This window comes from Caloenas nicobarica, chromosome 4 (genome assembly GCF_036013445.1).
Source record: "Caloenas nicobarica isolate bCalNic1 chromosome 4, bCalNic1.hap1, whole genome shotgun sequence".
NCBI classification, from domain to species: domain Eukaryota; kingdom Metazoa; phylum Chordata; class Aves; order Columbiformes; family Columbidae; genus Caloenas; species Caloenas nicobarica.
Genome location: NC_088248.1, coordinates 4,395,638 through 4,420,773, shown reverse-complemented (window position 1 = coordinate 4,420,773; position 25,136 = coordinate 4,395,638).

Below are 25,136 nucleotides of genomic sequence, written 5' to 3'. Positions count from 1 at the left end.
GAAATTTTGCTATCATAGATATGTATGTGAAAGCGTGATTACTTACTGCATACTGCCACGGAGGGATTCCTCCCATTATTGCAGAGTATGATGGCGTGAGTGAAATGAGAGGATGACTCTGACGCAGAAGAGGAATGGATATAGCTTGGGCAGTAAGCCTCGGTTCTTGAAAATAACTGTCAGCTGGGCTGATTTTTGTCTTTGGTGACTAATGGCTTCAGTGCCTTGGCCTGTTTCCTAAAACCATTCAGCAGGCATCCTGGGAAGTGCCTCTTTAATCCAAGTCCTTTCTTCTCATCTGCAGACTGCCGCGGGATAAATCTCAGTTGGTTGTCGGTTTGGGGGCCCTCGGTAAAAGTGTTCAGTGTAGGGAGGCTTTGTGCAAGACAGATGGCTCTTATTACAGAACTTTGCATTACAAATCGAGGGTAACTGATCACATGATGGGGGGTCTTGCTCTTGCTTTCTCCTTCTAAGCAGGTGTCCTTCGTACGGAGGTGGGATCTCAGGCTGTTTCAGCAGCCAAAAGTAGAGGAAAGTTACAGGAAATGTGCTGCCCCTTTGGGGTACCTGTGATACAGTTGGACCCAGTATTTTGGTCAGGAGTGCAGGGTAGTTGTTCATCCGTAAGGAGGCTAAAGTCAAAAGAAGCAAAGGAAACTGCATCCATCCATCCATCCATGCCAAGTTTGATCAATTCTCAGGAATAAATCAAGGAGGAGAGAAGTTGTTGTCTGTACTTTAGCCTCTCTAATGAAGAGAGTGGCTTTATAACAATATACTGTATTTTGAGGCAACTGTATATTATCCTAGTTCCACAAAGAGGGTTTTATAAGGAGGTAAGTGGAGTGCTGTTTAGCAAACACCATATCTATGGAGCTGCAGTACTTACTAAATAATTTATCATCTTTTATAGAGTCTGCTTTTCTTCATTTTGTTGCTTTTCCTTTTTTACTACTGAATGTTTGATTAAAGTTAAAGAGACAAGTTTCAGGTTTGGCACCAACACAGTGTGGTTCTGCTCATGACTATGGCTCTGCAGCATGAAATGCATGATATCCACAGAATCAATACATCCCTTGGATAACATGGCTTTCCAGATTTTAATCTAGTTGGACAGAGTTTCAGTGTCTCTCTGTCTCTCCTTGCTGATACTGATCACAGCACATTTAGCCCTGGCAGATGGGAAATACGTTCACCACCTGTGGCTGATGCACAGTTATAAAACATCATGGAAAAAGGCTAGGAGGCATAATGATAAAGATCAAATTGGGATTTTCTCCTATTTGCTGCCTTCTGCATAGATAAAGTGTGTAGTATGATTTTTGAAGCAAACAGAAGTAAAAGCTGTTGCCAGGTGTGTTCTCATCTTATAGCTCAGGTGATACACTTGGAGCAACCCTATAGTGTTACTATGTATTCACTACCTGAAAATGCATTTACGTTGTTGTTGTTGTGAACATTTCATATCACTCTTTGGTATGCGAGTTCAAGCCAGGACACCAACTCTGGCCCTTACGAATTTCAAGAATTTCAGAGCTGAATTGAAACATTATAGTTTGTTCCTGTCTGTGTCAGGTAATTTTGCTTATATCGGAGGGTATCAGGTTTTCCGCTTCATGATATTCTTCTCCTTAAACCCTGGGCAAAATATAGAACAATGTAAGCTTTAGAAAGTCATTTCTCTGTTTTGCCTGATTCCTAATTACTTCAACCTGCAGTAAAATGTCAGTCTATCTAATTACCTGGTTACTTCTCTCCTGGGTCCAATATAGCCTGCAGGTGTGCACGATAATGTGGTTTGCAGGTGTGACTGACCCAGTGCACTCTCCATTTGCTAGACTGGCCTTTTGCAAAGTTGGTCAAACCTCTTGTGTCTTCAAGACACTGTTATTAATTTGAACTCCATCAGACAAGGCTAGATTGGAAACTTTAGCAGACTACAGGGAATTGTGAGAGTAAGGCTAGAGAATCTTATCTAGACCTGGAAACAGTGGGTCCAATTAATGAGGTAAGTCTTAGACTTGGGCTTTTTTTCAAAATATCTGGGCACTCTTACGCTGAATTCTCTGTTTTAATTGATTCTGTGGAATCAATGTACAAAAGAGAACCTACTCCTTTGCTACGCCTGTTTTAGCAATGTTGTGTACCTGTAAGGGGACTCTTGGTACATACGGCTTTTATTCTCTTGTTCTTTTAGAGGTTTTTTTTGTGTTGCTGGTGTGTTTTGTTTGTGTGTGGCTTTTTTTTTTTGTTTTTTTTTTGTGGTGGTGGGTTTTGTTTGTTTGTTTTTTGGGTTGTGTGTGTGTTTTGTCCTTTTTTTTTTTTTTTTTCCAGACTTGCTCCTAAACCAGCAACTCTACACTGTCCTTATTTTAATACCTATCAGTAATAAGTACAGTAACTACATCCAAAGCAGCTGAAACTGCTAAAAATGCTTCAGGCTCTAACAGTCTAAGCCTGTTCAGCTTAGGCTTGAGATGCAGCTCTTTATAATGAATCAAATGATTAAGGACGTGATATTTCCAAACGGGTCTCCAGTTTTTTATATCTGCACAGTGATTTCCTTAGAGGGCTGTTATTATGTGCACAAAGAGGTATGGTGTGAAGATCCAATAGCTGATATTAACTCCATGTGCTAACAACAATTAGTTTGCACAAGTATGCTAAAGAGCTGGGACCTGTGGTTAATGAACACAGCTCGAGCCTGTTGGAATGTTTGAGGGTTTGTAAATGTTGTGTTAAAACTTGAAAAGACAGGAAAATATCTGTGCACTTCCCAATTTTGACCAGAAGAGGAAGTGGAAGCACCATCATGAGCAATTCTGTTCCTTCACTAGGTTTCAGTGGGCTGAGAGTACAGCACGGCTTGGTGTGCAATTCTACAGCCTGAAAATTCAGTGAAGCTTTGCAGAGAAAGCTTTTCTAAGCCTCCAAAGCATGGATAATTCCTTCTATACCATTCTCAACAATATCCAGACCCAAACTGAAAAGGCTAGTAATTAAAGATCATGAAAGCTGATAATTTTATGTCCTCTGCAAAATCTTGTGTTTCGGGAGTCAAAACATTTGCCTGATCAGTTCAAATGAGTATGGTTAACATTTAATAATCCAGTTTAAACAATCAGGGAATCAGTTGTCCAGTTCTCTGAATGTCTGTATGATTTTTTTGATCCCTATAGGGATTTCTGAAATTCCTAGCCCCAATCAGAAAATTCATACCTAACGTATCACTTTTACAGACTGTGCCAGAAATTACTTTGTTCCTGTACAACAAACTACAGTTGCTTGGTTTTTAAACAAAACATTTTTAAAATCAGAATTTCATGATAAAACCCAGGGTATTCTTCATTGGAAAAACTGAAAGAATGGTACCCCAAAGCGTTTTTATAGACAATATTTCATCAGAGATTTTTTTTTTTTCTTGCATATCTTATTGTAATCTCCAGCCCAATTTTCTGATCAGCCTTGCTCATTTTGGAAAGCAAACGAATGTGGGAAAACTACGATCACAAAAACAGGGGCTGTCTGAATATTAGTATTGTCAAATACTGATAGTGTATCATTCAGCGGTGTAACACTAGGAATTATATAACAGGTTTGAAACTCAGGGCAGAGATGAGGTGAATCTCATATGACAAGGGTAACCATTTCACTTTAAGCATTTTTGCTGCATTTGAAATGAATAGCTGCTTACTTAGGGAATGGAATAATACATTATTTATTCTCTCACATGATGCCACTGCCTGTGTGATGAAAACCTCCAGCCAAATTGAGAATGGGAGCTGGAACAGTGGGGTGGGCACAGGGCTAAGAGCATCATATTCATTACAAATTTAGATGGTAAGATAACACCTTCCCAATGAGAAAAGCTGCTGAGAAACCCTGGCCTTTATTAATGGGCCTCATGAGTCAGTCTGCAGCAGTGATGTATCATGCTCATTTAGGAAAATGACGTGCTGTGAAAATGCATTGTTTTAAAGAGCAGGAGAGTGGATTGAAACAAGTACACGCCATAAGGAAGCTCAAATCTCTCATGATGTGTGCTGATTTTTGGGTGGTCCCCATTTGCATGGCTGTTTAAGCAAGCACTCTAAATGGAAATGCACTTGACATTTTTGTGACTAGCTGTAATCAAACAGCGTTAGAATTCAGCTGATCGCACAGAAGATGATTAAACAGATTTCTTGTTCTTTCCCGGTTCCTTTTAATGGAAAAATGGAGGGAGAAGACATGTTGATGAAAATGATCTCGGATGGAAAATGTTGTTTTAAAATGAACTTAGAGAGGAATGCCAACTTCCACCCTGCCTTCCTAGTGCAAGAATCCCATCACTGTATTACGTTAATAACTACAGGAGCCAGCAGTCACCTATGATTGTCAGGAGCTCTTACAGAACAGATATCTAGTGAAAAGCCTTGGGATTCAGCCGCACACTGACAGGGTGCTGGGTCCTAGATGAGGAGAAAGTTACCACCGGCTTTCAGAGCAGCTGTATTCACGCTTTTCATACAGCGAGCATAAAGTCTCTAGTACCTGGTAGCACAGTTACTTGCTCTCTCAGTCAATAATGTTTAAAGCACTGTGTGCCTTTCGGCATCCGCAAAACTTGTTATTGCAATATCTGATTAACTTCTCTATAGAGTCCAGTGTGTGTTGTAAAACACCAACTGGACTTCACAAACCCTCTGGACTTTCTAAAGGTTAAACGTCCTGGCCTTGGGCTACAGCAGTGTTTGTGTCTCTTGCGCAGCGCTTTTGGAGATTGTTTATTTTTCTGGGCATTTATTTACTTCAGTGAGTGTTTTTTGCTGTTGTTAATACCAGTGGGATCTCAGAGGGAGAATGTCATCCTTGTTACGCTGGGAAGGCAGTATGACAGAAAGAGGTTTTGCAGGGTTTTCTGAAGGCAGAGTCGACGTGCAACAAATCTCCTCTGGGGTTGTGGCTGTAGCATCTCTGCAGCTGGCAACAGCTGGCTCCCCGCTCCCCTGCTGCTGCAGCACTGTCATCCGCCTCATCCCAGAGGGCAGCAGCTGTCTCAGCAGCTCACGGGGCAAATTTCAGTCTGCAGCATAGCAGAGACTGATCTGGTGGTTGTTGCTATGTTTAGGATCAAGACTTATTTCTGAATTTTTGATGTCTGGGAGCTGTGTACGTGTGTGTGTGTTTGGAGGGGGCTGGAGCAGGGCCCTGATGTGCTCACAGATGTCAAAAACCAGAGAAGCCGCACAAGGGCAACAAAAACTGTTAGCAAGTTAGCTCTGGATGGGAACACGTGCAGGCACAGTAATGAGAGCAGATGCGCATTTATTTTGTTTAAGAGAAATAAGCCCAACCCTTTGCACACCGGAAATGGCCTTTGGGAAAAGCACCGAAGGAGAAGACTGGGATTTGAGCTGCAATTCCACAAAGGACTGAGTAAAAGCTGTTTATTCCTGCAATAGATGCAGCTATACCTGTTTGGACAATATTGAATATAATTATGTTAAATTATTTTTTTTAAATACTAGTCCTGCTTTCTGCCCTTTTACCAATACTAGTTACTTCATCAGATCCTGCTGTTCTGTTTTCCAGTGGTTTTCTCTGGTTCATAGGAAAATACAGTGCACTTTTTTTCTCTTTTAGTATTTCATTTCCTTGGTTCTGTTCTTTAGAGATAAATGATTATTTTATAGTAAATCATGTCTATTATTCACCTCAGCTCCCAGAACAGCTCCAGAAGTGTCACTAGAGTGACACTAAGGATGGATACACTGTAGCAGTGATCCTTTGCATTTATGTAGCCCTTGTTATCCCAGAAACTCTAAGCAGTTAGCAAACTTTCACTAATTGTATATATGTTCATTGCAGCTATAGAATTTATGCTGGGCAATCCTCATCAAAAGTTCCATTGAAATCAGCTGTGGATCACATGATCACGAGAGTGAGATCTGATTACAGTTTTTGGGACCCTGATATCCAAATGTGTACAGCTCCTCTGGGAAGTAAGTACTGAGTATCTCATCTCTCTTAATTTTGCTTTTAGGTAAATGGAATTGCAGCATGTTTATGGTGCAATTCTCAATTTACATGGTGTCTGTAGGAAAACTGCGACCAGCATTTTTCATCTTGACTCCTCATACTGTTGCTACAGCTGCTCATCTTCTTTGTGCTTTATTTGGGTAAGGCATTTAGAAAAACATGCATTAACTTAATCTGATCTCTCTATTTTGCCCGTGTTTGGAGGATTAGATTCTAGTGTCCTTTTTGTCTCCTCTCCTGATGACACTGCACAGGTCTCCTCAACTTTATTAGGTCCAAATAGATGTCCATGAAGGCAGACAGTGGTCCTTTGTGATTATTAGTACACATTTTTCTTTCTCAAAAGATTAGTGGGAATCCACCAGGCAATTACATGGGTGGGCAAGTTTGTGTTATATACCCAGCAGAAAACAATCCTTCCATTGGAGCTGTTCTGGTCCAGGCTGTGGTTAGACAGTGTGGGCTCTGTAATGATTAAAAAGAATCTGATGAAAAAAGCTTGCAGTGTATGCAGTACTAGTTTTGACTAGTCTGACTTCATTTTGGGTAGGAAGGAACTGCTAAATGAGGTTAACAGGGAAGATGAGTAAGTTTATGCTTTATATCATGTATTTCAGTGGAAGCAGAAATAATTTTCATGTTGTTAAGAGCTCAGATAACTTATCTGTATATTGAGTATCATTTTACAGTTGATGTATATTTTTAAAAAAGTTTTTAAACTAATATTTGAAAAAATGAAACACTATGTCAATGTTGACTGATCCTTTTCTCCCTTGTCAGTGTAGTTCTATTATCACTCAGAAGAGACGAGGAAGTTTTTTTTTATCTTCTACATCTTTTATGCCTACTGTGTTTAAGAGTAATGTCTATCCTTATCTGCTCCCCACTTCTCCCATTTTTGTTACAAAGCTATTACCTTATAAAGATTAAAAAAGAACAACAAACCAACCAAACAACTTTCTTGTCCAAGTGCCACTGGATATAAAATCTAACATACAACAGAACAGCTTCCTCAGTAACAGCCCTTTCTTGTTTATGACAGAGGAACTTAACTATGTTGTGCACTGTAGTATGCAGTGTCTCTGCCTTTGAGTATCTGCTCTTTGTAATCTCTGTGAAGAAACCTAATAGTGTGTGTATCTTCTTCATCATTGTGACTGTTAGTTGAATCTGTGGCTTGTCCTGGTTTATTCTTTTTCTTTCCTTTGCCATGGTTTTATGCAGAAGAGCCCAGTAAGTCTTACCAGTGAACCTATTGTTCCAAGATAGGTGGTTGTTTCTGAAACTAATGCCATGTTTGTACTGTTCAGTGTGCCGTGGAAGATTTGAGTTCCCTTAAGAAGAAAGGGCTAAGTTCCCTTTAACATGGGACAATAGCATGCATTTGGGAAATTACCGCAAAGCAATTTGTTTGCATGTGATACTATTTTGAATATCAAAGCCTTCAAAAATACTGCAAAAGGTTAAAGAACATGCATAAGTAGTTAGGAAAGCTGTTACAGCTGTCTCCCCTCTGAAATGTTTTTAGAAATGGAGATAGATTAAAACTTTTCTTCCAAAACTCATTGTTTATTTCTTCTCCAAAGAGACCGACCACTTTTCCTATTTAAAACCTGATTCTTCTATATAGATATGCAATTTTCCCCCTCTCTTTGGGGCTAGAAACTTCTTGGACATATAGCTTTATTTAAGTATCGGGCAAAACTCCAGTTTGTGTGCTTGAGTGCAGAATACATCTTGCCCAGACTCTGCATCCTGTATCAATCTGCATATTTTAAAACATACATGACAAATTGCTCAATATCTTCTTTATGTTGCTGTTTACTCAGTCGCAACTGAGACCTGATAACAACAGTAATGAACTCTTTTGGGATGAGTTTTTCCTGGCCTTTTTTCTCAAAGCACACTGCAGCACTCTCCCTTTCAGTAGCCCTGGTAACCTTGCCCCAGTGCTGCACTGAAGATGCAACTGCAATGTTTTTCAGCAAGGGTTCTTGATCTTGCATGACACCAAGGAGAGTTTGGTGCAATGTCAATTTGATGATAACAGCGAAAGAAAAGAAATGCAGCCCTTGAGGCTCCTCTCAGGAGAGAAGGATGTACTACTAGGGAGTTTTGGGAGAAAAAAAGAAACAAAATGGTTTTAAAAATCTATGTTTTACACTTGCACACACATGAAAAGCCTGCAGTGATTGGTAAACCTCATGGATGAGGAGTTGTGCTACTCTATGTCCTTTCATATAGTACATTGGGAAAAACATGAGTTGATAATTTCCATATGGAAATTCCGTCACCGTGCAAGATCATTGTGAAAGATAAAATTCATATAACCAGAGGGGACTGGAAAAGTCTTGAATGTGTCCAGTTGTTTAAATTGCCAATGCTCTAAAGAAGCCAGTGGCATTACAGTAGTTGCCACAAGCTGGAAGAATGGCTATGAAATCTTTCTCCTTGAGATTTCTGCTTGAAACCTAGCATGATTCTGTACTGACTGGAAGCTGCTGCTCTGACAGTTATTCAATGGTTTAGACGCAAAGAGATTGTGAAAAACTGCCTCTCGGTACTGAAGAAGGTTTGTTCCTGTAGTGGTTGAGGATTTTAGTGAGACACAACAAGGAAGTGTGTTCTGCTCCACCTATTATTTAGGAAAGGAAGGGCGTTGGACATCTAGGTTTTCTTTCTGAACCTCTTCTGTACGGTATAGTCCCTTCCATAAAACAGGGCTTACATGGTGTGTCAAGATGAACGTTAATTACCTCCTCTGTGAGGGGGATCAGTGTGAGGAGAAGGCGGTTGCGTTAGCAAGGCCTCAAGTCTCCTGTGAAGCAGCTTTGCTTGTGCCATCACGCTCCATTGAGGGAACCCAAATAGGGACTCTTTGCAGAAGTGTTGAACTTGCACAAAAGTTTCCCAGATTGTTCGTGTTTGCCAACAAATCTGTCTTGTTTTTGTAATTTAGTAACAGCTGCTGTCTTCATTATCACTTCTCTTATTGCAGGCCTTTATCTGAATGATACTGCATAACAATTTGCTCTACAGCTCTGAAAAATATCTGTGCAAAGCAGAGCTCTGGATGCTCATGGTTCATGTCAATTTTAAAACAGAAATAGCACTTTTAATTAAAGCAGACTTAGGGAGATTGCAGTACATACTAAATATCTACTAAAGGCATATTTTCTATTCAGGATAAATCACTGTTCTGTTGCCAGTGTTGGAAATATCCTGATAGAGGGTGCTGGTGCTTTATTTTAACATCTAAAAATGGGTCAGCTTCGTTTGCCTCTGTTTTTAAATCTCACCGGGCTTTTTGTGTTGATAATAAACACTTAGGAAAAGGCTGGATTTTGCCCTTGTTTTGTAATGAAGTGTGTTAAGATCAAGTCCTGCAACAACGTCTTGAAAGGAAAAAATCATGTTTGATGGGCTGCTGTTTTTAGGGAGCTATTACAACTCAGTGTTTCTGTTAGGAAATGAAATGGCCTGTAAGTGTCACAGGCTGTGACTGGAGGGATCAGCAAGTGAAGGAAGAAGCAGAGATATGTAGAACATGAACATATGCTGGTCTTAATATCGTTGGCTTCTAGTTTGAGAAGACAAAAAGGAAGAGCAGAATACTCATGTGGAAATGCCTAGCTTAGGTTTTATTTTTTTTAATTGTAGGGAAAAATGGAAGTAAAAATTACTACAGACTGCATAAAAGGTAATGACTCTTGGTTTCTTGTGCTGGTTTGGAGGAGGAGGAACAGCACTGCCTCTGAGGGGCTTCCAGGTGGAGTTTGATTCAGGTACATGGTCCCATCTGGAGCAATCATGAATGCAAGGGAGCCACTGAGGTGGCCCAATCTATTAGAGAGGATATGGCCAGTTTGTTTTTGCTAAGCGTAGCCAAAAGCTGAAGTTATTATAGTAGGAAGATTATGACCCTTTCTCATTCCAGTGCTCTCCTTCCAGTTTCCCCTCCATATTTTCCTATGCTAACATAACACCAGTGATCATATGTCCCTTTACTACAAGAAAAGTAAGGATTTGCTGATAGACCTGTAGGTGGCTTCTGTGACTAGTCACTCCAGCAAGACAAGAAACTACATGAAGACTTTCTTGAGTATGGTTTAGGACTATGGACTGAAGTCCTACAGGACCTAGGACCGATACAAAACAAAGCACCATCTGTTGTAAGTGAAAAGTGCATGTTTGATCTTCTCTTTCCTAACATATGGCAGTCTGTGTATGTGTTCAATTAAAAAAAAAAAAGGCAAACCAAAGCACTCCACGTACTTCTATGCCGGGGAGGGGACGAGGACATGAACACATGACAGATTTTAGTCCTGTCACTTGATGAACTGCTGGAAAGCACTCAGGTGCTCCAGTGATGAGTGTGGACATAAGACCTTAATAAAAGAAAATAGAATAGAAAATTGACAATTGTTTTCCATTCCCATTATTCTTGGGAATATAGATAGCCCATGGAAGTATGTTCGTGAGGAAAGGCACAAACCATCTACAAACAATGTGCCAAAAGCTTTTTCCACTCTGTTCCTAGGACTGAACATTTGCTCGTCACTGTCCCTGCTGCAATGAGTTGTGGCACAGATGCATCCACTGGGGAGTGCGATTATGAGGGTAACACATCTCCTATCAGCTTGTGTCATCTTGCTGATGTGCCCCACCAGGATGCATGTGAAACCAGCTCATTTTCACACCTGAGTCCCCTGAGGCCATCACAGCCTGCGTTTAAACCGCAATGGGAGGAAGGGCGTTCAGACTCAGGACTTCGAGTGCAGGAGCGCAAATGCTTCTACTGCTCTGCAAGTGTGTCTGCTGCTAGGGAGGATTCTTCATTAGCTGTCAGCAGCACTGCCTTGTGTCTTTGTGGTGGTAGATTGAGGAGAAAGATACTAACTGAACATTTGAGTGGTTGTGATACGCTGTGGCGCAGGTGATCAGCGCTGTTATGAAAGCTGTAACGTCTTGGGGCTAGTGATACATGAATACTGTATCTGGTTTGGTTGCAGAGTCAGTGTAAAAAAAAAAAAAAAAAAAAAACAAAAAACCAAACAACACCTCACAATATTTTTCTCGAAGTGAAAACGTTAAAAAAATGTACTTTCAGGGTAATCTGAAGAAATGATCTGTTTGTTCCTGAATCAGTGGCTGGTTCCTGTTTAACAGGGAACTACAGAACATTTTGCTCTGTAGGGGAGCTTTTTCCCCTCTGCAATCAGAAGATCAGTTGCTTCTCCAGTATCTGTAATGTCAAAGATCTGGAATGGATACTTTGGCTTATCACTGGTGGTTAGGCAGTTCTGAACAGAACTCAATTTCCTCTGCCAAATGAAGTGGTGGTGCAAAGTAATAGTGGGCTTTGGATGCAAAGACTAGTTCTGTGATAATTCATCATTTATATGAGCTGTTACAAATGGTCCTGAACTGAAAAATCTAAGTGCAAGCTCCTTGCCTGTTTTGATAGGGTATTTGTTCATGTTTGATATTCTTGTGGAAAACTTTTGGATATCTGTGCTACCTTTAATTGTTTGGATTTACTTGTGCTACTGTTATCACAATTAAGCAAAGTTCCCTCTCATGTAGCTTTAGCTTCTATGCTGTTTAATGCTATATTTTGCCGGCATTTTAATAGATATTTTTTAAAGCAAGAGATTATATTAGTCTCCACCCTTCTCAAAAAAAAAAAAAAACCTTTCTTGCAAATTAAAATCTCTTGCAGCTACTGATTAAACATAGCTAAAGCCTCAACTGAAAAAAATCCTGAAATTAGGAAGATAAATCCCAACTTTAGAGAGACTTAGCTAGTACAGCAAGCTATAGAAACCATAAAGATAGGCTTAACAAAGGAAATCACTTACAGCATTCTTTGCTATATCTCAGTAGGATGTGGAACTTCAGGGAATGCAAGACACTCAGCTACGTAGAATTCAGATGCTTTCCCAAAACCTCAACAAATCACTTGAGTAGGAACCATTTTTAGATCATCAAATGTACAGGTTGGTTTTGGTTTTGTGGTTTGGTGGTGCTGTGTTTTTTGTTTACCTTTTTAAACAAAACAGTAACAAAAAAGCACAAACAAAAACAAACAACCAGCACCAACAAGAACCAAATACTTTTGGCAGCAAGACTTCATGGTTTGGGAAACAGAAATTATTCATGGGCTTGGAACCATTGTCATATCTTCAGATGGCTAGTGTCTGAAAAAGGTCATTTCAGCAATTGCAAATAGTGACTAGTGAGGATTAGGGAGGGTATTCGGTCTGAATCCTTTAACAAATTGCCAGGCTGTGCTTTTGTGTGTGCCATTTAAGATTTATCTGATCTGTTTATAAGGTGAAAGCTGCCCCTTCAAAATTGGGATAGAGGCATGGAGTGGGAATTGGGATGGGGGCATGGCTCCTGTGCGCAGCCAGCAGAAACACACTGTGCAAACTTGGAAACTCTAGGAATACCTCCTATGTGGGCACAGACTGTCTAACAAATAGTGATGAGGCTCTTCATATGCCAAACTCTCTTGCCAATGCATGAAGAAGGGATAGAGATTAGCTGCTGGTTTTGATGTAGGTTTTGGACAGAGGGAAAGGTGTGGATTAATGTATTGAAAAGACATATTAACATACAAAATAGATGAAAATGAAATCATGAAAACATTTCTTCCTTTCTGCTAGTGGCTTCTGGCTTGGATTCGGGCAACTGGATAATGAAAGAGGAAGCAGACCGCACATCTTGGCCCTCCTCCAGCACTCAGGTACTGGTCAGCTAAATCTCCAACTGTAATACTGCGGACACTTTTAATGCACATGCTTGTATGTTTGTGCCGGGAATTAAGAGATCATCCAAAACGTGTTTTTAGGTGACTTCACAGGAACCTTGTAGAAAAGGACTCTGGTGCTTTGTTGGATAGAACTAGAATACATTGATATATTGCCACCCAGTCAGTGCAGTCCAAAGACTTTGTCAGCAGCAGAGCCAACAGAAGGGATCACATTCCCTTAGGTAGCCCCTATACCTCAGCTGGCACAGCAGTGTGTGTTTGTGGCTGGAGCAAGGGGATTCACTGTCCTTGGACTGGAGTTTTTGTTGTGGACAGCCCTTTCAGACACACTAAGTACTTTAAATATCTGAGCAGATGTCTGCTGGAAACTCTGCCACCAGTGTCAGTCAGCAATCTTATTCCTTCTCTTATGAAATCTAGACTTAGTTTATTTACCATCTTTGAGAAATGTTGCATCTCCCTCAGATTCAGCTGTTGAGTTGCTGCGTTTCCTAAAAGTTTACTCTGTTTCCTTCATCAGTTTAACTTCACGGTAATGCCATTTCACAAAATACTGATAGAGCTCTGCCTTTCCTCTCCTCTCCTCCTGTTCTTTTCTCTGTCAAACACCCCACTTCTCTCCTGTAAGTCTTTCTTCAGGTTCCAGCTTTTCCCACATTCCTGCTTTGTCCTGTCTCATTAGGTATCCCTCACCCTTTGCACTTTTCAGGCCGTCATTACTCACTTCAAAGGCACTAGTGAGTCCTGAGTATGTATAATAGAGGGAAATTTATAGAGAAAGAGGGGGGAATAAGACCTTTGGCTGGCGCTCTGCTTTTTTATTAACAAACACCCTTTGGTAATGAAGACTTCAAGGGGGCTTCATTAGGGTTTAAGAAGAGAACAGCATGAAAGTTAATTACCTGGAGCCAAGAATCTGTATTTTCCCTTCAGCAGTCCAGTACTATGCTGTAAAGGCAATCAATGGAGAGCTCTCTGGCAAACATTCAATCTTTCCTTGAAATGTTCAGTGTAATTAGAGCCTCTCCTGTCTGTCATGAGAAGACAAATTGTTTGTGGACTGTTAGCATACTGTAGGATGCCTTCAACCTTTATCATAATTATATTACCAATATTCAAGGAAATTTCACAAACTGAGAAATAGGAACATATTACTAAGGTAATTGCTTGGCAATCAACTGCTCTCTTCATAGACAAATACTCTAATAATTTTTTCTCTTTCATTTTCTTTAGGGCCCTCAGTATTCACAATGCAAATACAAACCAACTTACAAGCTTTCTGTAAAAAGAGTCATCTGTCCCTTGGTTGTGGCTAATTTTTTGTTTCTAACTGGGGCTATGAATCACTGTGGAGGGGAAAAAAACCTGGCAATCCAACTCTGTCCAAAATTAACTGGTTGGAGAAACACAAAGATGTCATTAGTTTCACAGGAGCTACTGTTAGCTGCTTATGGGAAAAATTATTTTCAAGTTATCTGCTGACACTTTGATGCTTTAAAGCCACTATGCCTTTGTGTGTCGCTCTTGCCGAGTAACTGTAAGTCATAATGTGATTGCTGTAAAGCAAAGGCATACCGTAGCCTCAGCCCAGCAAGAATGCTAGCAGACATGCCTATGTGTGTGGGATGGAGATGTGGTGGAATAGTAGATTTGGGTTTAGGGAGCAGTAATAAATGCTTAATCATTTTTGGAGCGTTTCAGTAGTGATAATCCTTGTCACTGCAAGCCTTGGAAAAAGATAAAGAAGTTTGACTCAGCCAGTTAATCATATTGAATAGGAAAATGAGTGGATGGATGAGTCAGTTCTGTTTGCTTTGTCACCTTCAAAGCAGCAGCTGCTTTATAACATTCATTCATTGCATTGTGAGTGTCTGTGTGTGTGGAGTTACAAGAATGTTTTTTTAATACAGAAGGGTGACCAGGCTCAGAGTCAGCTGCAGATGAAGTGCTAAGTTGTCTGTGAAGCAGGATACACAGCATGCTAAGAGAAAAAGAAAGCATATCTCTAGACCAAGTTGACCAGGAAGTTTTGGATGAGATGCCAAACGTGCAAACTGCAATTCAGCTGCCTCCTTCCAAAGGGGTGGTGGTGGGGAAATACTCTTTAAAAATTACAGGTTTTGGTGAGGTTGCATCTATTTATGCCAGCTGAGGGTCTAACCTAAAATATTCATCTGAATTGTCATATTTCATTATATGAAGAGTTAAACAGGGAGTAACAGGAAAGCCTTCCTCTTTAGTACATTACATCAAGTAGATTAGGACATAGGACTTGGTATGTTTGGTTTTCACTGCCTTCTGTAGTGCGGTCTTGCATGCTAAATCTCATACTGATGGTGTGCTACACCTTATAGGATGGAACAGGACATGCTGGTTCCCTACCTTAAAGAAAAAAAGGTGCATCTTTCTGTGCATTGCTCCTAAGTGACTGATCTGCATCACATATTTCTTACCATAACATACCTACTTGTTATTAGTCTCTTGTTTCTGTATCTCTGATACAGTGGCTCTCCTTAGTTTGGAGTAAGACCCATTTCACTGTTCCCCTTCCTGGGCTGATTTACATCCAGTACATTATATTTTGCGTGCCAGGTAGTTTCCAGAGAAAGCATGTTTAAGCTCTGTTGTATTTACATGCAGCCTTTCAGTCAGTGCCCCAGTCGTGGCAACTTCTCTTTTTATAAAGCTCTCCACATAAATGTGCTTTGCTTCGTCTCTTACCCTGTTCTGTGTTCTGTCGCAGTATGCTGTCCTTGGCTTCTCTCTTGTTTCCCTCAGTATGCAGCGTTCCTTGATGAAAACACTTTTTGTTTTCTTCCCTGCTGTTCTTTGACCACTTCTTTTTTATTATACTATCCAGAGTTTTGCGTTTTTTTGTTGTTTTATTTTCTGTCTGGCTAGCCTATATTGACTTTCTTGGACATTGAAGATGCTTGAAAGCAGTTTGAGAAACATATTCAGAACCCTTAATTTCCTAAATGGTGTTGTCAGCTTTTTTCCTGCACTCAGACAATTCCTATCCCCTGTGGTGGCTGAAAGCAGCATGGGACTGCCTTGATTTTCCTTTTTTTAAAGTGACTTGCAAACCGATTAGGTATTACTGCAGAGCAACTCATGCATGAGTGTAAGGGAAAGCCTTGACAGATCCCTGGACAAAGAGGTACACAAAGTGCCGCTGCTCAGGGCCACTTCACAAGGGCCATGGTAGGAGGCTGAGTTACCTCTGAGACTCTGGTCAGGGTCTTCAGCCAACTTTCCCATCCTCACCTGACTCAGGGAAGGACTTCTGTTGCTGGGACATGGTGCTGAGGTCTGTGTTGGCTTCCCAGGCTTTCTCAATGAACCTGATCCATTGAACAATGCCTGATCTGTGCAGGACTTAGCTTGTGCCCAGATTTTGCTTCACATGCCTCTAGTTGTAATTGTGTGTTCCCTGCTGCTCGTTAGCCTGCCTTTTTGGACAATTGACGCCTATTGATACTAAGTAGGAACGCTCAGACTGACCTGCCCTGTTACTAAGCGCCAAGGCGAGGGGTGTGTGTAAAATAACTTCTGCGTCACCAAGCAGGAGCTAACACTTGCACCAGTAACGTATCACTGCACTTTTTTTTTCCTTGAATGCCTGCTTGATGAATGTCTTCCAACAGTACCAGTTTTATACGACCTGGCTGTGGCTTGGAAATAACAATGCTGGAGCCCTTAACATTTTGCTCAATAGCAAACATTTGAGGACTTTATAAAATGGTGTGTCTAAGTCTGTTCAGGAGAAATACATGAAATGTAAGTATCACAAATCGTTGTTTAAAGAGACAGTGACTATGACAAAAACGCATTTCTACTTGAAACACTGTAGTAAGATCAGGTGGTGTTTGACGACAGCGGCATACGAAAAGTGTTTGGCTAGTGACTAATGTATAGTATAAGTTCTTCCCATTATATGTTTGATCTCATCTAAATCTATTTATAAAGATATTTTAGGAAAAATTTCCTGTAACTAAAATCTGCTGGGAATCAATGAAAGGCAATTGATGTCCTGTGCAGCGTGGCAATCACAGAGAACAAATGAATGCCCTGAGTCTGATGTCATTTGTCTTGCTGTCTGAAGCAGGTGACACTGAGCAAAGGAGAGCTGAGCTACACGGATGGTGCTGAGGCTGAGGGAAGATACTGGGCTGTTCTGAAGTGGATACCTCATTTGTTTCCTTACTCATAGAAAGACTTAGATTGAGATTTTCAGAAATGTCCAGGGAATCCTGTCACTGTATTAGTGTTGACTACGATAGATGTTTGTGCCCAAGACATGATGATTGCTCAGATCCTTTGTACCACTCTACCCCTAACTCTCAAATAAAAATTGTGGGTTTGGGAGGCTTCATAAACAGCACCTACGTGGCAGAGAGCAACTCATGTCCCTATAGCAGTTCTGCTACTGATCGCTGTGCCGTAGCTGCCTCTTTCCCAGTGTATCCAACTTGTTCATCTGTTTTCTGCCTCACACCCAGGTGTCTGAACTGTGGTGCAGTTTTGAAGGACGAAAAGCATCTGTGGTTTCGGAACTTGTGGGTTGGTTTGAATGTTTGTTCTTTCTACAATTTTCAGTGTCATTAAAGAATTTATGGACTTCTATAGGACAAATTTACATGCACGAAGAAACAGCAGGCATTAGCAGCAAAGATAAAAGGTGAATTGGCTTATCCAAAATTAGTCTAGACATCCTAAAGTAGACTTCTTAAAAGGTTTTTACATGTGACCGAATTTGGTCCATGAGTTGTAACGCATGACTCATGTTGTCCTTGTGATTACGCTGTTCAGAGTCTTGCTGTATGATTGTGTCTTAAAACCTGTCCTGTTTTCTGTTAAACAGGATTTCAGGATGTTACAGGCACTAGCATTTGTTTTGGAGCTTTCCTTGATGAGGTTCCCTGTGGTGAGAGGAAGTGCCTTGCTGTTGAAGCCCCAAGATCAGTAAATAGCCTATTGATTATCAGGCAGTTAATGATATGCAAACACCTGCATTTTTTTTTTTTTCCTGTGGACTGATAAGAGTTAAAGGCTTAACTTTTTATCCCCTTTAAAATAGCCTACTCAAAAGTAAGGCATGCTGACCATGTAAACTGTGACATGGTAGTGTCACATCCACCACCAGACCTGACGGGTAAGTTAATAGCTTTTATTTATAATAATCCTCATCAGCAACCAAACTTTTTTGTTTGGGAAAACATACACTTTCCAGATGAAATTTAGCCCTTAAAACTACATTTGTAGGGGCAGGTTTTTTTCATATGTTAGGTTAAATGGCTGGAATATCTAGTAGTGGTTCAACCACTAAAATGCAATAACAAACAGACTTACACCCTCTATGAAAGTTGATTGATGGATCTTTCCTCCCTGTCTACATCTGATTTGCAGAGACAGATGTTTCTTCTCTATAACCTCCCATGTTTCTTGCTAGGCTGAAAATTCTTTGGGGAAAATCTTTGCCTCATCTGCCTACCTTCAGTTAATGATTATCCCTGTTTCTAAAGGTGGTGCTTTTTGCTTTGTTTTTAATATTGCGTTCTAAGAGCCTGGAGAGACATACCTAAGAGACATAATTGAAATGTTTAGCTACAGTATATCTTGGTGTAGATTAACTAGCCTTTTGCAGATAATACACTACAAATAAAGAACAGTACATTTTGCATTCTCTGTTCTCCCTCTCCTTCCCCCCCCCTCAATCAGCAAGAAAAAGTTTGCAGCTTCTGTATCTTGAAGAATCCCTTGTGGTGCCTTTGTAAGCAGCATCTTAAAGGTTACTCCTAGAGCCTGGTTAAATGTTACCAACTCTTCAGGGAGAGCGACAAAGATACCCACTAATGTGGAGCTGAAATATTTTAAATCTTTTAAGTCTTGTGAAACTTCTGCTAATAAGAAATACTTTGCCTCTAATATTTCATTTTATGCTTTAAAGTGCACCTACTCACCCGCACTTTACAAGCAAAATTAAACATTAACAGCTTCTCATTAGCCTTTTGGGAACATCACGTTTCAGGAAAAATTATTTACGTCAGTCTATGCATGAGTTTTCAAAATCACAGAGGGCGAATGTGTCAGGAGAACAGTATAGGAGAGTGCACCTTTGGCTTGTTGGCTTGAATCAGGAGCAGCTGAATTTTTAAAATGTTAAATGGATACCTAAATTTACGAATCAAAATTTAGAAACTTGGAGTTGTAGAAACAAGCCATGTGATGGCAGGCAGTGGTGCAGGGGTGGTGACCTGTGTCACCTGGGCAGGCAGTTTCCTAAGAATACCCGGGAAGATGAAGGAACTGAGGCCATCCAGGCTGAGCATCCCCAGAAGGTTGAGTTTCACATCTGAAGGGGCTGGCTTGGTGAGTAACACAGAGTGAGCAGTTGTCTTGCTTGGCTGGGACACATAACGCAGGGCTGTGTGTGTACTGCACACCCTCTGAGGAGGCTGCAAGTGTCACACAATGAATCCTGCAGCTAGCAATATTTCAAATATTATAATATTATTCAAATATTATAATATTATAATATTTCAAATAGTGTGTTTCAAATTTATGTGGGATTTTCAAGGAGTGTAAGCATACATTGTGCTTTTGTGTGTCCTTTCAGATTGGAGTTGCTCTGAGTGGTGTTACTTCATAAAATGCTCTCATTCTCTATGGCTTTGGTTTCTGGCTAACGGGGTGAGGTTCACCCGTAGCTATAAATAGTACAAATTTTCAGTGAACATAGTCATGCTTTTTTGAGGGTGTGAGTGCTAGCATTACATTTCTGGCTGTGAAATTCTGCTGTTGTTCAGGCATTTAGGCATATAAATGCCATCACATAAGTTTTATTTCAACAACATTACAAAGTTGCATCACTAATAAGAGAAACAAGATTTAAAGGGCAAGCCCAAACGTATCACAAATGCTAAAACAGTATAACTTTAAAGTATACTTATTAGACCACTTACCATAAATACCAATATGTCTGTGGCTAATAGTTGTAATTTTGTTGCCACAGCTGCTAAAATCATCCCATGACTTCCCATCTGTCTAAGTAGGAGCTTCTGGATTCTGAACCTATGTGTTTGGTCACTTGTGTCCTTGTGCAACTGAGGGACATCTCCAGAAATATGCCGGCTTATCAGGGTCAAGTAACTAGATGCAGAAATGTGTTTGGCTATAGACTTTTGGCAACTCAGATTGTGTTTGCATGTGTATACATACCTCTGTATGTATGTGTGTGAGTGTGAGCTCTGAGGTTTTTGTCAGTGTATCTGGATAATAATTTAGATTAGTGGAGACCCCTGAACAGCTGCACTGGGTGATTTCCCTTCAGACCTAAACATTGTTTATGTGCAGCGCCTCATTTGTCACCTTTTCTCATGGGTGAGATGTACAATTTGGGGGAAACAATGGGATTTGGGAATACCAGTGCATGGATCTAGATGATGAGGAAAGGCTATGCAGTAAGTGGATCGGCCTCAGGAGAACTGGAGCATGCAACTCTTGTCCCCCTGCTCTTGTACGTCCTTGTGACAGTCCTGACCATAACTGCTGCTCATGGGCAGGAGTCGGAAGTGGCTGTTCCTGCCGTGGTCTCTCACTAATGGGACATAATTAGTGACCTTGAGAGGGCATTTATAATGTCAGCTTTTTGTTCCCTAGGTCAAAATTTTAGGAGCCCTGAGCTGCTCCTCTGGCTTTGTTTGATCAGATAACCAGTGTCGGTTTGATTTCTGAAAGCTGGCACAGCATTACCCTATCACCTCCATCTCTCCTTTCCTAGTTACTAGAGGTGACGACCACAGCAGAAAAAAAGACTTGCCATTCTTCTAAAAGGGTATTTTTAGGAGAGGACTTTGTGCATCACAAATAGGACTATGAAGATAAAAGCTGAGATAATATACAAGGGCATCACTGTACATCCTGACATCATCTTTTGCTCATCCGTGCTGATTTTGCCAAATTCCTGCTTTCTTCCATTTCAGAAAAAACTCTCCTCCTCATATTGAAAAAATCCTCTGTGGGGAAAAATAACCACTGAGTGTAGCATATATAAACTAATACTTGCTCTGTGAGAATGATTTCTTGGTCTTCTGTGACACTGCTGCATTGTATCGAATAGGCGCTGTAGGTGATTAGTGGCACCATTGGGTAGGCGTGACTCTCAGGATGCAGGAGAATATTCAGTACGTAAATATCACAATTATTGTCCCTTTGTGTACTGACTTATTTTCAGAGAACCTAGCAGAGTTTGCTGCGGCCTTGTTGAGACCAGCACAGGTTTTTCAATCTGCTGTCTCAGCTTGTACACATAGAACACCTTTGGAGCACATCTGGCATGCACGAATCTATTTTCTGATGAGAAAAGCATATTTTACCAATACTCTATGTGAAGGAGACTGTTTTACATAAGTCCATGTGTTTGAAAACAGAGGTTGTGGACGGAAAAAACAAACCACATTTGTGCCATTTTAATTTGTATGACTTCTTCAGAGTCAGTTCTGGATTTTTCACCACATGGAAGATCTTGCCTCAAGTCCAAATTGAATTGCAACAAAATGCAGTTAAAATGTAAATGAAAACTCTGTTACAGCCATAGCAACACAAAGTGAACCCTGCTCCTAAGCAAACTGAATTTCAAAAGCTGAGTGCCAAATTCATCTCTGATGCAAGTCTTCTGAATCTACCTAAGATTTCTCATATATGTTACACTGGCACAGCACTGTATTTTCCCATCTTTATGAAAGTATTCTTTTTATTTTTATTTTTTTTTTAAGTAGCAACTCTGTATTTGTCTTATTCACTTCTTCCTTGCTATTATTTTAGAGACAGTTGAGTGCTCAAGAGGGAAATTATTTGTTGTAGGCTTTGAAATACTGTACATGCTTTCACTGCAAATATTAAGTCTACAATGGCAATTTTTAATCTAGGAATTGTCTCTATCTTCAAAAGGTCTATCATATGTAAAATATTTTAAGCAACCGTTTATGTATTGATTCAGAAATACATCTTGCACAAAAGAAGTTTTTATATTCTCTATTTACCTCTGGCTATACACATCTGATGCTTACATTCAATCAAATGCTGTACAGAACTCTACGTTAATAGTTTTGGGTGGAGTGTTTTAGTTATGTGTAAAGCTCCAGAAGACCTGATCCGATCTGGGGTAACAATCTTATTTCTAATTGACTTTTGGGATAATCTCCTTTATTATTAAAAAATAATAGAAAATGTATTAGAAATTTCTTGGAAAAATTCCTGGTGTTTTGAAGGCAAGCAATGGCTATGAGACCTTGCTTAGGAATCTAGGTTTTTTTTTCCTTTTGATTAACTGGTCCATCAAGATATTTATTTTTTTGGTTCATAGTGATTTGATATGTATATTTTTTTTCTGATGCTTGCCTTGCAGTGAAATAAAATTTTACAAAATGCAAGAGAATCTCAACAAAATCAACATGATGTTTTAAAAAAAATCATTATCAGGGAAAAAAGCTGGGAAAAAAAAAAAACGAGAAAGAATTTTGTAGTCAAAGGAAACATTCTTTTGTTTACATTCTGCTGTCTCTGGGTTAGTTTGATGGTTCATGCCAAAATGTAGCCGTGATGTCTTCCAAATCTGTATGCTGTATTAGTATTTAGGAGTGGAGTGATTTCACCCATCATTTTAGTGAGCTGGCAACACTTCCCCCTGAGGCAGAAAGCTTTTGGCTTTTGCAATCTTAACTGCAGATCAAGTTGTCTTTCTCCAGATCCCTATGGAAAATTTCTGTGTAATTTCATTCTCACCTCCATCCCTGGGAAAGTGATGGAACACCTTATCCTTGGTGCCATCTCAAGGCATATCAAGGATAAGAGGGTCATCAGGGGCAGTCAGCATGGCTTCACCAAGGGGAAGTCGTGCCTGACCAACATCATAGCCTTTTATGAAGACATAACAAGGTGGATTGATGAAGGCAGAGCAGTGGATGTGATCTACCTTGACTTCAGTAAAGCATTTGACACCGTCTCCCACAGCATCTTCACAGCAAAACTGAGGAAGTGTGGACTGGATGATCGGGTAGTGAGGTGGACCGCAAACTGGCTGAAGGAGAGAAGCCAGAGAGTTGTGGTCAATGGGGCGGAGTCTGGTTGGAGGCCTGTATCTAGTGGAGTGCCTCAAGGGTCGGTACTGGGACCAGTATTATTCAATATATTCATCAACGACTTGGATGAGGGAATTGAGTGTACTATCAGCAAGTTTGCTGATGACACCAAACTGGGAGGAGTGGCTGACACACCAGTAGGCGGTGCTGCCATCCAGCAAGATCTGGACAGGCTAGAGAGTTGGGCGGGGAAAAATTTAATGAAATATAATAAGGGAAAATGTAGAGTCTTACATCTGGGCAGGAACAACCCCAGGTTCCAGTATAGGTTGGGGAATGACCTATTAGAGAGCAGTGTAGGGGAAAGGGACCTGGGGGTCCTGGTGGACAGCAGGATGACCATGAGCCAGCACTGTGCCCTTGTGGCCAAGAAGGCCAATGGCATCCTGGGGTGTATTAGAAGGGGGGTGGTTAGTAGGTTGAGAGAGGTTCTCCTTCCCCTCTACTCTGCCCTGGTGAGACCTCATCTGGAATATTGTGTCCAGTTCTGGGCCCCTCAGTTCAAGAAGGACAGGGAACTGCTGGAGAGAGTCCAGCGCAGGGCCACAAAGATGATGGAGTGGAGCATCTCCCTTATGAGGAAAGGCTGAGGGAGCTGGGTCTCTTTAGCTTGGAGAAGAGGAGACTGAGGGGTGACCTCATCAATGTTTATAAATATATAAAGGGTGGGTGTCACGAGGATGGAGCCAGGCTCTTCTCGGTGACGACCAACAGTAAGACAAGGGGTAGTGAGTTCAAGCTGGAACACAAGAGGTTCCACTTAAATTTGAGAAGAAACTTCTTCTCAGTCAGAGTGCCAGAACACTGGACCAGGCTGCCCAGGGAGGTTGTGGAGTCTTCTTCTCTGGAGACATTCAAAACCCGCCTGGACGCCTTCCTGTGTAACCTCACCTAGGTGTTCCTGCTCTGGCAGGGGGATGGGACTAGATGATCTTTTGAGGTCCCTTCCAATCCCTAACTTTCTGTGATTCTGTAATTCGAGTGCCTGGTACTTCAAAGGCATTTCCAGCATCTAACTATTGTCTCCCAATCAAGAGACTGACTTTTTTTTTTTTTTTTTCCCCTGCAAAATTTTTCACTTCAAATTCAACAGAATTCTTTGCATTTCTATTTTACGACTGCTGGATGTTTCCATAATGGTAACATGTGAGCAGTAGAGAATAGAATTCTGATACAACATTGTTTTGAAAGCGTACTGGCTGCACAGCATTTGTTCTCATTTGCTGGAAGTCTTGAGCCTGTCCAGAGGTGGTAATTCTTTCCCAATTAGGTTTTATGGGGATGAGATGAGAGTTTGTGGTCAGGTATATAAATTAAAATTATGATGTCTGGTAAAGGTCAGTGCCACAGAAAACCCCAGGGAGTGTTGTTTATGGCTCCAAAGCAGTTTAAATACTGTGATTTAGCTTAACTGATATGATTCACAGAGGGTCATCTGAATGAAAGAAAAAAGAGGTGCTAAATTAAATGAGGTGTGACCATCTGTTTTTATACTGGTGCAGAAAGTGGGATTAAGTTTAGAGATACATTGGTGTGATTGGTAAAGACAGCATTTCAAATCTGGTGTTGGAAATGATGTTGGAGCTGCTGTAAAATGAGGAAAAAAATGTGATTTGAGATAAACAGGCTACTCACACAATCAGTCTAATCACACATCCTTGTGATTGAAGCCTTACTCATCAGCTTTTGAGAGTCACTGTTAATAGCTGCATTAAAAACGGAGGGAAAAAGTGCTTTGAACTCTGGTTTGGTGCCTTCCACTGCATTTCATCTTTTTAAACGGTTTGGTAACCTGGTGTGGAAGGTTGTACACTGGTTTTAGTTGTACAATATCCAGCAGTGTCCCTTCTTATGTGTGGCAAGGAAAATAATACTTTGATTGTAGTGTATCACAGATTACCATATGAAACCAAATATATCAAGATGTGCCTTATTTACTTAGCTATATTTAGAGAATTAATGCAAATAGATTAACTGCATGCCTGACCAATTTCTTTACAAAAATGAACTACTTGGCATGGACATTGCTACGAATGTACTTTTTTAGATATTTTTTTTTAATTTTTTTTTTTTTTTTTTTTGGTGAATGAAATGATCAAAATAATTTAGTTGTTTGGTGCATTTCCTGATTAACACTCAGACAAGAGTGCCATCCTAGGAAGATGCACCTTGTTGATGATGATTTATACCAG